The sequence below is a fragment of the Bos mutus genome, chromosome 10, assembly GCF_027580195.1.
Source record: "Bos mutus isolate GX-2022 chromosome 10, NWIPB_WYAK_1.1, whole genome shotgun sequence".
Lineage (NCBI taxonomy): Eukaryota > Metazoa > Chordata > Mammalia > Artiodactyla > Bovidae > Bos > Bos mutus.
The window spans coordinates 1,685,293-1,696,833 of NC_091626.1; the positions used below are offsets into that span (position 1 = coordinate 1,685,293).

At 39.7% G+C, this 11,541-nt stretch overlaps 1 pseudogene; it reads right to left on the minus strand.

Moving 5' to 3' along the window:
* Nucleotides 1-3,394: 3,394 nt before the first annotated feature.
* Nucleotides 3,395-10,231, minus strand: LOC102274790 (protein NipSnap homolog 2 pseudogene; annotated as a pseudogene).
* Nucleotides 10,232-11,541: the final 1,310 nt, after the last annotated feature.

Below are 11,541 nucleotides of genomic sequence, written 5' to 3' on the forward strand. Positions count from 1 at the left end.
CCCAGCATTTTGCATGAAGTGCTCTGCATGTAAGTTAAATAAGCAGGGTGACAATATACAACCTTGATGTACTCCTTTCCCAATTTGAACTTGCCCGTTGTTCCGTGACCAGTTCTAACTGTTGCGTCTTGACTTGCATACGGGTTTCTCTGAAGTATATATGTGCCATACATACTCGTCCTGAAAGTACCCAGAGTGTCATGTGTATCACTTATCCAAATCTGCCTTGTAATGCTTGGCTTCTCTGTGTTACCCACCAAACTCTCAGCTCCTTGAAGGAAAAGAAGCCCCTCTGCAAGTCTGAGTGCCTGGAGGTTAGCACAGTGACTAGTATGGAGTGAGAGACTGAAAAATATTGCTTGCATGAAAGGAAGGAATAATTCTAATGAGAGAAAAACTTAAAAGCTATTATTTATTAAAGCAGTGAAAACACTTTAGATTTCCTGCCCATTTTCTGTTGTTTCTTCAGCTCAGGCTCTGCAACATAATGAGGGACTTATTAATATGCTGACAAATGGCAAAGAAAATGAATTACTTTTACAAGAAACATTAGAATGTGGCATTTATCTTACAACCTGAAACATTGCTGCATGTCATGATTCCATGTCTTAGAGCTAGTCAGATCGTTTTTGGCAATGCCCCTTTCAAGGGAGGGAAAATTGCCTATTGTAAAGGAAGCATCCACAACCCACTATTTAGTGGAGCTGTAAGAGCTTATTTGCTTATTACCATGACAACCACCAGCCCAACACTGCACATTAGTGTACTTGTCTAGACAGTACCAAATTCATCAGCACTTCCTCTGCTGTGTGCCTGATTTTAAACAGGCAGGTGTGGCTCCAAGGTGCTACAGGGAAAGAAAAAAATTTTCTTTCCATGTGGGCAAATGAGAGTGTTGAAGGTATCCTATGAGTGTCTAAATGGCTAGCATTGAAGTATGCACTAATTTGAAAGCTCTAGTTAATCTGTGTTTTTCTTTTTTAATAAAACCTTACTAGAAATAAAGAACTAGAAATACATCCATATGGTTTGCCAACTGTGTCTAAAAATACTTTATATGAAAGAAGGAGCTTACTAACTTTCAAATTTATGACAAACTAAAAATCAAAAATGTCTTTTAATTACACTTTTCTTCTTGTCAACAGTATTTCAACTCAAAGACACCCAAAACCATAAACCAGACATCTATTGACTTAGAGTATTTGTAGTATTCTTCAAGGGAGGAAGCTGAGAAAGACTCAGCCCTGTGGATCCAGTTTCTTGAGCCCTGCTGAATCTCTGGGCTGGGCATTCCTTGGTCAGGGCCCTCCTGAGACTTGGTCTTAAATCTCTGGCAGTGCCGGAAAATGAAATAGCAAGTGTCCTCTGGGAATATTTTGGAATGGAGGACCTAGAAAGAACACATGTATATTTACCCTGGAAATTGACGCAACCAGTAGTTTTAACTAAGTTCATGGGTATGAATAGAAACTTTGAATTCTATTTGTGTACAGTTAACTATGTGACTGGTAACTGTGTATGCAATTTATTCTAATTTGATAGTAAATAACTGAGGTTAGGCAGGGACATTTGGCCCCGGCCTTATATTCACAAAGGGCAGCAAACTTAGGAAGTTGACCTTGTCTCCAAACAAGGACATACAAAGAGTCAGATGTGCTGACAGAATTGGAACCAAACTGCATGCATCATATACCTAAACTTGGGCCCCTTGCTAGACTATACTGTTTTGCAGAGCACTGTGAGATTGTAGAGTTTATAAATTCCATCATTATTGCATGGAGAGCACAATCATATCACATTAATTTGTGTGTGTAAAAAGCATTGGTTTCTTAAAAAATAAGTAAATAACATGGAAAAGAAAACGTGTTTCACATGTCTTCCTTTTTGAAAATATACGTTGCTGTTGTTTGTTGTTCAGTTGCCCAGTCGTGCCCAGCTCTTTATGACCCCATGGACTGCAGCATGCCAGGCTTCCATGTCCTTCACTGTCTCCCAGAGTTTGTTCAAACTCACATCCATTGAGTCAATGATGCCATCCAACCATCTCATCCCCTTCTCCTCATGCCTTCAATCTTCCCTGGTATCAGGGTCTTCTCCAATGAGTCAGTTCGCATCAGGTAGCCAAAGTATTGGAGCTTCAGCTCCAGCATCCATCATTCCAATGAATATTCAGTGTTGATTTTCTTTAGGATTAACTGGTTTGATCTCCTTGCTGTCCAAGGGACTCTCAAGAGTATTCTCCAGCATCACAATTTGAAAGCATCAGTTCTTTGGTGCTTAGCCTTCTTTATAGTCCAACTCTCTGCACATCTGTACATGAACATCTGTACATGAACATCTGTACATGAACACTGGAAAAATCATAGCTTTGGCTATATGGACTTTTGTCAGCAAAATCATGTCTCTGCTTTTTTCTTTTTGACATTTGATATGAGATTTATTTACACTTTAACATAAATTATTTGATCTGGGGGTCAGATATAATTTTTTATTTCAACAGGACTTTCACATGATTACAGTCACAAAATTGGCACTATTAAAAAACGAAATCAGAGCTAGACAAAGTATGCAGTTTTATGCCAATTTAAATCTCAACATGCACACTCCCCTCCCCCATTCATGAACTTCGAAGAATCTGCTGTGAGCTTATTAAAACACAGGTCACAGATGACTGTTTACAGAATAAAACCTCTTTTCCTAATGCTACTCGTTTTGTTGTAGAAAAATATTACAAATAAAAATTAGTGCTGTTCAAGGTGTTCATTTCAAAGTCACATAAGATACACAGGTTCAAGCCATCTTTTCCTCCTGTATAAAGATATCACAATACGCAAAATGGAGACTGAATTACTGATCAACCACTTCCCCCTCAATGATGACACAGTTTACTATGCTGACATTAAAAATGAGAGTGAAGTAAAACATTTCCAGGTATTGAGTACACATATAATTTGTTCCTAGTCTGAAATTCAGAAAAAAAAAGCTACAGAAACATGATGAAATTTATATTTCTTCCTGATACAAGAAATTTGTCTAAAAAATTTGTAATTATAAAGCAAGTTGCTCTTTATAAAAAAATGGCTAACTTTTTTCCCCCCATGGTTAGATTCTTACTTGGAGATGACTCCAATTTTCAGTTGGGCTCTCTTTTCCTGGGGGGGTGGGGAGAGGTGGATTGTTGTTAATATTATACAGCACATTCGATAAACCTAAGGGTGTTCCAGAGGACTACAGCCCACGCCAAACTGTAATAGTTTCCTGTCTTGTGATTATGTAAATTTTAAAGAAAAGAGATCTTTTACAAGCTATATACAGCAGTTTACACTTAAGTGTTTCTCTCTCACACAGTTCAAATTGATTGATGACAAGCACTTGTCACATAAACTTCTGTAGGCACATCTCCATTCCGTCACTTCACTGGAGGGGAGAGGTTTTCTGTGGGATCATGATTCTGGATTCCCTTTCCTGAATAAGCGGGACTGTATAATATACTAGTTCTTCCCAGCCATGTTTATGCCATGCTGCATTCCGTATTATCTTCCCTGGTCTGAAGATCCTTGTAAGCCCAAAGATGGTGCACCATATAGAGCTGCCCAATTAGGGAGAAGAACCCTCCAACTGCTTCATTGCCCTCCTGTCTGAAGCGAAGAGCACGAGCCCAGTAATTGCCCCATTGAAACATAGTTCCTGGTCGGAGCTGGCAGGATCTGAGTTCATGTATGTTCGGTCCGGACCGTGAGATGGGCTCATTCCAGAAACTGAACGCCACCAGCAGCTGATTCTCGAGAGAAGCCTGTTGCTTCTTGCCTTATGGAATTTCAAAATTCCTGATTTTGTTTAAGTTTATTCATCACCTCAGTGAGAGCTGGATAGCCTCCTTCATATCTCCTGAGGCGAACAGCTTGATCCTGCTCGCCATACCACGTGTTCCAAGTCCCCACCAAAGTACAAGGGTAATGTTTATCTTCATGAATCTGTGGCAACATCTCTTGACCGATTTTGTTGTATGCTTCTAGGCGTTCCGGTGTCACATTGTGAAACTGTAATTTGTACAGACTGCTGGTTTCCTTTTTGGCTAGCAGGTTAGAGTGAGCATCTGTCCTTGGGTCAACTTTGTGGACAAACAAGGATTTTAGCCAGCCGTCCTCTCGAGGTCTGTTACTGGGAGATGTCAGTTTCCGGAGATGGGGCAGGAGGCGGCAGGGGCTGGCCCGCCCAGGAAGGCCGCTCCGCGGGTGCGCAGCTCTCCACCCGCTGTCTTGCTCAGGTGGCTCGCTCCCACCGCGCGGGCGAGGTCTCTGCTTGTTAATGTGCCGTCTAGTTTGGTCATAGCTTTTCTTCCAAGGAGCAAGCCTCTTTTAATTTCATGGCAGCAGTCACCATCTGCAGTAACTTTGGAGCCTAAGAAAATAAAGGTCTCTCACTGTTGCCATTTTTCCCCCATCTATTTGCATGAAGTGATGGGACCGGATGCCATGATCTTAGTTTTTTGAATGTTGAGTTTTAAGTCAGCTTTCTCACTCTCCTGTTTCACCTTCATCAAGAAGCTTTAGTTCCTCTTTGCTTTCTGCCATTAGGGTGCTGTCATCTGCATATCTGAGGTTATTCATGTTACTCCCAGCAATCTTGAAAATATATAGTCTCATGAAAATGAAGAGGCCATGGTTCTGTTATGACAGAAGCCTCTGGGTCAGGCATCGCTTTTATTAGTGTTTGGTCAAAGTCTTTTTGCTTGACTTTATGACTTTTGGTGGATGCTTAATAAAACATTAGTTTAATACATGTATGAATGAATGAACCATGAATGTTAATATTTTGATTTCTAAGCAAGGTCTCTTAAATTATATACAAATAACTATAAAATATGCCATGGTTAGCTAATAAAAGAAATGTCATATACAAGGAGCAAACCCAGAAGAGTTTGATATCATCTCATTGAACTCTATAGCCAGAGAATCACCTAGAAGAACACTAACGTATCACTGATTGAGAAAAAAACAGTGGGAGAAGTAAACTTGAATGAATGGAAAGTGCACTGCAAAATATTTTATTTTAAAAAATGAAGTTTTATTCTTCTCAAGTTAATGTAACTCAGAATAGACTGTGGTCTAATAGAGGTCAAGCTCTCTGCTTAATAATAGCAGCAAGAAGCCCTTTGTGCTGTTTTCTCCAGCTGCTTTAACAAATTTCCACAAATTTAGTGACTTAAAACAACACAAATTTGGAAAAGATCTTGATGCTGTGAAAGATTGAAGGCAAAAGGAGAAGAGGGAAGCAGAGGATGAGATGGTTAGATAGCATCACTGACTCAATGAACATGAGTTTGAGCAAACTCCAGGAGATAGTGAAGGACAGGGAAGCCTGGCATGCTGCAGTCCATGGCGGTCACAAAGAATCAGACAAGACTTAACCACCAACAACAGCATGTTCCTAATAGTTTGTGTTATCTTGGGAATATCGTTTAAACCTTATCTCAGCTTCAGTTGGGAATGCATTTAACTATAGGTAATAGAAAAGTTATCTTCATTAGTCTCTTAAATAAGGGTTTATAGTCTCACATAATAAAATCCAAAACTAGGCTGTTGAACCAGTATTTTTTTTTTTTCTTTTCATTCCTGGTCACATAATAGCCATGGCAGTTCCAGTCCTCACAATCACATACAAAGCAGGAAGGGAGAGTGGAGGAGAGTTTCAGCTGTAGTTTAGTTCCTTTAAGCAAAAACCAACACACGCACAACCAAAAAAGATGTCCCAGAAGCCCTAGCAGATTTCTACTTTATGAGACATGAGTCTGAACTATAGCACATACTCCTACAGCAGGACTAGGAAAAACAAATACCTAGATTGAAGAAGGGCAATTTTTCTCTTGAACACATTGAGGATTTTGTTAGCAATGAGGTTGGGATGATGGAATGAATGGATGTCAGGTAGGCACCCAATTATGTCTACCACGTTCCCACTTTGCAAAATGAAGTTAGTAACACCTAACCTACAAACTCCGTGGAGTCCTATGAAATGTGTGTGTGTGTGTGTTTTGTATTAGTCACTCAGTCGTGTCCGACTCTTCACAACCCCATGGACCGTATCCCACCAGACTCCTCTGTCCGTGGGAATCTCCAGTCAAGAATACTGGAGTGGATTGCTGTTCCCTTTTCCAGGGGATCTTCCCAACTCAGGGATCAAACTTGGGTCTCCATGAGGTTCTGATAGGATCACATGTGTGAAAGAGCTTTGCAGAATGCCTTGCAAACTACTGAGTAGTTTATTTTATGCATAAATTAGAAAGTATTCTGTCCTACACTCAACTAAGTACATAGTAGGTACCCAAATATTTATTTAGATTTTATGTTGAAAAGTAAACTTACCTTGTATTTCTGACAGAGGACTTTTATAAAATAATGCTATACACTGGGCGGATATGGTTTTTTCTTCTTTCGGAATGTATAGGTTATCACCATGGTAATAACAGTAACCATAACAGCAAAGACTATCAACACTTCATTACAATTTAGTGACAGAAAGGAAGGAAAAATATCTGTCATTTTAGTTGTACAGGAGAGTTTTGGTAAGAACACACTGTTACTTGACCAGTAACATCTGTATTCTTAAGAAAACAACAGGAAAAGCCAAAATATTGGTTTTATAGCTGTTTGTAAAAAGTCATCATTCTGAGGCATAGTGTCCTGGGGTGTCACGTGGAGCTAGGGGCCAAGTGGGAAACACTCACATTTTGAATCGTCCACATCACTTCCTGTGACTCTGGTCATTGCTCTTCGTGCTCTGGAAGGAGAATGCTTTCTGTTCCCTCAGCTAGTGAAAGCAAACTGCATCACACCCTTAGGTTCCCTCTCATTTAATTTTTAAAGACCAATTTATCATGCTGTGAAGCTCTATTAAATATTAGGCTGAAACTTTATTAACTATTGTTATGCTAAAGCTAATGAAGGGGACAACAGAGAATGAGTTGGTTGGATGGCATCACTGACTCGATGGAGGTGAGTCTGAGCAAGCTCCAGGAGCTGGTGATGGACAGGGAGGCCTGGCATGCTGCAGTCCATGGGGTCGCAAAGAGCTGGACACAACTGAGCAATGGAACTGAACTGACTGAAAGATAATGTAGTTTATGTCAATGAGGATAAAAGCTGGATTTATTTTCTTCATTTTACTAAGCATTATGACTTCATGTAGATTTAGTCAATAGAGTATAATCCATCATCATCATGACATCTAATCCTTTATTACTTCAAAAGGCATCTCTAGACAATACTGATGTTTTCCTCCATAGATAAGTTTATATTATCTCACCTGTAAAACTGACAATAGCTCCTTAATTATTCAAGAAGTTCGTATTCAAAAATATCCAGTTGCCTCCAATATACCTCTTAGATCTGGTTTATAATATATAGACATAGATTATATATAAAAATAGACTATATATGTAAATATCATATATATGTGTGTGTGTATGTGAAAACCATGTATCTGTATATGAAATGTATGAATTGAATGAAACAAGGAATTGGTTTATGGGATTATATAGGCTGACAAGTCTGTAATCTGAAGGGCAAGCTGGCAGGTTAGACACTCTCAGGCAGGAGCTTCTCCCTCAAGGAAACCTCAGTTTTGCTTTTAAGGCCCTTCAACTGATTAAATGAGGCCTATCCACATTATCCCATGGACAATCTCTTTTCCTTAAAGTCAGGTGATTGTAGGCATGAACCACATCTATAAAATACATCCCTAGTGATGCCTAGATCAGTGGTTAGCTGAAATCTGGCTGCTATAGCCTAGCCAAGTTGACACATAGAACTAAATTCCGCAGTGTTGTTTAGCTTTTTCTTCTAGTCCTGTGGTGTCCTATATGGTGACTAGCAGCTCCTAATAAGCACTTGAAATGTAGTTAGTCTGAACTGTAGTGTGAAATCCATACCAAATTTAGAAGACATAGTACAAATAAAGAGTATAAATGATGTCATTAATAATTTTTTTATTATTTGGTTATCATTGTTTTTATTATTGCTTATATGAAATGATAGTATTTGAGGTGTGCTGGATTAAAAATGTATTAACCACTACAATTAATTTCATTGGTTCATTTTACTTTTTAAAGTGGATGACTAGAAAATTTTAAATTATATATGTGGCAACATATATATGTGGGGAGGGCAGTGCTACTCTAGCCTCTGTATTTTCTGTAACCTAGAAATTAGACTCTAAAGATTTGGTTCAGTTCAGTTCAGTCACTCAGTTAGATTAAGCCTCAACTATCCCAGTAAGATTGCATTGTCATGGTACTTCATATGGAGTAGAAAGTATTATCTTTGTATATACTATTAGTGGTTTAGAGCTTGGTCGCAGAATTAAGGTGATGAACACTGAGTCTCCAGTGGTAAAATTAGGTTTGTCTAATGGCCACCTCATGCGAAGAGTTGACTCATTGGAAAAGACTCTGATGCTGGGAGGGACTGGGGGCAGGAGGAGAAGGGGACGACAGAGGATGAGATGGCTGGATGGTATCACTGACTCGATGGACGTGAGTCTGGGTGAACTCTGGGAGTTGGTGATGGACAGGGAGGCCTGGCATGCTGCGAGTCATGGGGTCGTGAAGAGTCGGACACGACTGAGCGACTGAACTGAACTGAACTGAATGGTAACCCACTCCAGTGGGATTGCCTGGAGAATCCCAGGGACAGCAGAGCCTGGTGGGCTGCCGTCTATGGGGTCGCACAGAGTCGGACACAACTGAAGCGACTTAGCAGCAGCAGCAGACTAGAAAGTAATCCACATGGTGTCACTTTGCTGCCATAAGGACATTCTGTTTCTAGTTGCCAATGTATCTAATGATTTCAGTAGCCGTTGATAGTTCTTGCTTAAATCAATAATTTCATCAGAGATTTCAAAAATAGCTAATGTTCAATTTTGTCATTTCTTGTACATAAGTAATTATCTTTAGTCCACCAAGTAGAGGTTTCCTGTTTAACTCAGATCATTTGCTATAAATAGTTATTGAAAAGATTTTGTCTCTTTCCTTTCATTCTTACCTCTCTCCCTCAATTGCCAGTTTTCAGTGTAAAGAATTGATTAAGTGAATACTGTAAATGATGATAAATTACTTTTTTCTTGGTTTCTCTTTTTTCAATATCATTATAAACTTGTGGGTTTTCTTTACATTCAGAATATCTTTCAGTCAACTTCAATCATTATTCTCTTTGATGCTTGAGTTTTTATACTTCAACTATGGGTAGCCCTTCAGTTTGTTTCCAGTATCCTCGGACACAATCTCATTGATCCTGGAAAGCTTTCTTGCTTTCTGGGAAAGCAATATATCCCAGACCAGACTCACCTTGTGCCTTCCTGCTCATATTTGAATCAACCATTTCTTTTAAAAAGCCTTGTATTAGGAAATGTGTTTAGAAACTAAGATCTTGTGCTTACAGTCATAACTTTATTTACTTGTAATTATATCTGAATTTTACGGTCATAAACTTGGGGTTAAAAAAATGGAATTTTATTTCCCTATAAGCAACCTGAATTTCCACTGATGTTAGTAAATTCTTTCCAATCCAATTAAATTCAGTCCCTTCTGGATTTTTCTTAGGCTTAGTTGGATTAAAATTCAATCAAATTTAGATCTCTTTTGTTTCTTGCAATCCTTACCTTTTCCCCAAAGATAGTATAGATGTCAGGGCTGGGAAACACGAGTGTTTTAAGTTGTCCTAGAACCTAAAAGGAGGTGTCATATTCATGCGTAGGATGCCAGACTTTGAAAATAATAGCACAGGATCCCTTTTCAGCAACATCCACACCTAAGATGTACGTGTTCTCTCTGCTCCTTGGTCCCCAGGTCTCTGCAGACCACTCTCCGTGCTCTCTGTCCGAGCTGCTGGGAATTTCTAGGTCTAATCATCCATTCACAACTGCTGCCACCTGCGTCTGGATTGTAAGAAAATTTAGGATGCTCTCTTTCCCTCCCTCTGGGGCTCCCTCTGGGACTGTCTTCCTATTCCATACCACATATTTCTACTTTAATGCTGGCTTCTCTTGAAGTGTTTTGTCTCCTACCCAAGACAATAAATACCACTAATTTTGGTGTAGGAGGCCCAAAGAAACACGAAGAAAGAAAGACTTGTGTTATTGTTTCCAAATATTACTTCGCTGAACATCACTTTGGAAAGATTTGCTATTCCCTGCCTTAGCGCCTACCCTTTCTCACCTCCAGAATTTTGCTCATGTGTTCTTTTTGCATAGATTGACCTTTCCTACTCCCTCCCAGGCTCTGTATATTCAGATCCACCCATTCTTTGGGCCCACACAAGCCTAGAAAATAGTCCTTTCTCCTTCTATTCTAATTATACTTCATTTCTACCTTTCTTGTTGAACTTATTTTTTTATTCATTATTCATTCTATGAACATATACTAAGAATTTTCTTCCTACCAAGGTTTGTGCCTTTAAAATCTGAACTGGATTGTATATTCTTTGGAAGGAGAATCAGTGTCTAGTTCATCGTTGTATTTCTGTATTCATCAGATATTTCTGAAGGAAGGAATGGCTGAATGAATAAGCATGTAAATTGCTGACCACCCAGACTGCAGGAACCTTACATTTTCTCTAGCTCCTAGGGCTCAGATGCCTAAATTCTTGGCTTTCCATGCTTCTCTTTCAAACCCACTTTCGTCTGCACCTATTTTCTCTTTTTCCTTTCTAAGAGGAGAAAGAGATCCATTTTCAACTTCAGACAAGCCTTTCTACTCAACTTATGTCTAGAATACATCTCCTAATTTCCCTAGGATCTTGATTCAGCAGTGGTCTCCCTTGTTCTATCTTTACCCTTCCTGTTAGCTCCTTCTGCTGCTGCTGCTGCTGCTGCTAAGTCACTCCAGTCGTGTCTGACTCTGTGCGACCCCATAGACAGCAGCCCACCAGGCTCCCCCGTCCCTAGGATTCTCCAGGCAAGAACACTAGAGTGGGTTGCCATGTCCTTCTCCAATGCATGAAAGTGAAAAGCAAAAGTGAAGTCACTCAGTCGTGTCTGACTCTTCGCAACCCCATGGACTGCAGCCTACCAGGCTCCTCCACCCATGGGATTTTCCAAGCAAGAGTACTGGAGTGGGCTGCCATTGCCTTCTCCGGTTAGCTCCTTCTACTCAGCATATAAATAGGCTCTAGTGTTTCAAATCTTTTAAAGCCCTGTCCCCCTCTTACCCTAAAATGCTCCTACCTGCCTCTCTATCTTCATCTCCTGTAACTTGCAGCCCTAAAGCTATGTTCCTCTCATACTGAAATATCTGACCCTCTATCTTAGTTCATCTGTCTTTTTTACTTTTCATATGCTCTTTTGCTTGAATATCTTCTCATTCTTTGCCTCCAAGTCTCAGCTCAAGAATTCTCTCCTCTGAGGAGTCCTCTTCAGCTCCCACAGAATAGATGGTCATAATTTCACCAGTTTCAACTCCCTTCTATAATTTCACCAGTTTCAGATGTGTTATAATCATCTGTTGATTTATCTGCCTCCCGCAAGTGATTGTGGGATCCTTGTGGG